This window comes from Corapipo altera, unplaced genomic scaffold (assembly GCF_003945725.1).
Source record: "Corapipo altera isolate COAL_440 unplaced genomic scaffold, ASM394572v1 RXGC01000072.1, whole genome shotgun sequence".
Lineage (NCBI taxonomy): Eukaryota > Metazoa > Chordata > Aves > Passeriformes > Pipridae > Corapipo > Corapipo altera.
In genome coordinates, this window is record NW_020884943.1 from 103,226 (window position 1) to 103,823 (window position 598).

The window sequence follows — 598 nt, forward strand, 5'->3', positions numbered from 1 at the left end:
CGATCCCGCTGCTCCTGGGGCTCTGCAGCTGCCCAGCTTGTCACTGTCACTGCTGCCACCCCACAGACACACACACACCCTCCCTCCCCCCCTGCCACCTCTTGGCACGGGACCTGCTGGGCTCCAAGGGCACGGGGGCGGAACACCCTGAGCTGGAAAGGCTTTCCCGAATTGTTCTCTGCTGAGTTTTTCCTCCCTTAATTGTTTTTGGGGTTTTTTTCCCCCTCAGCAGCACCCAACTGCCCAAGGTTCTGAGGCCAAAAACTGTCCCCAGCCGGCACAGGGGGACACTGCGCTGCTCTGCTGGAGAGCAAAGGCCTCCCCTTCCCTTGGAGCAGACCTTTTTCCCTGAGCAGAACTCCTTTTCCTTTGAGCAGAACTCCTTTTCCCTTGGAGCAGAACTCCTTTTCCCTCGGAGCAGAACTCCTTTTCCCTCGGAGCAGAACTCCCTTTCCCTCGGAGAAGAACTCCCTTTCCCTTGAGCAGAACTCCTTTTCCTTTGAGCAGAACTCCTTTTCCCTTGAGCAGAACTCCTTTTCCCTTGGAGCAGAACTCCTTTTCCTTTTGAGCAGAACTCCTTTTCCCTTGAGCAGAATTC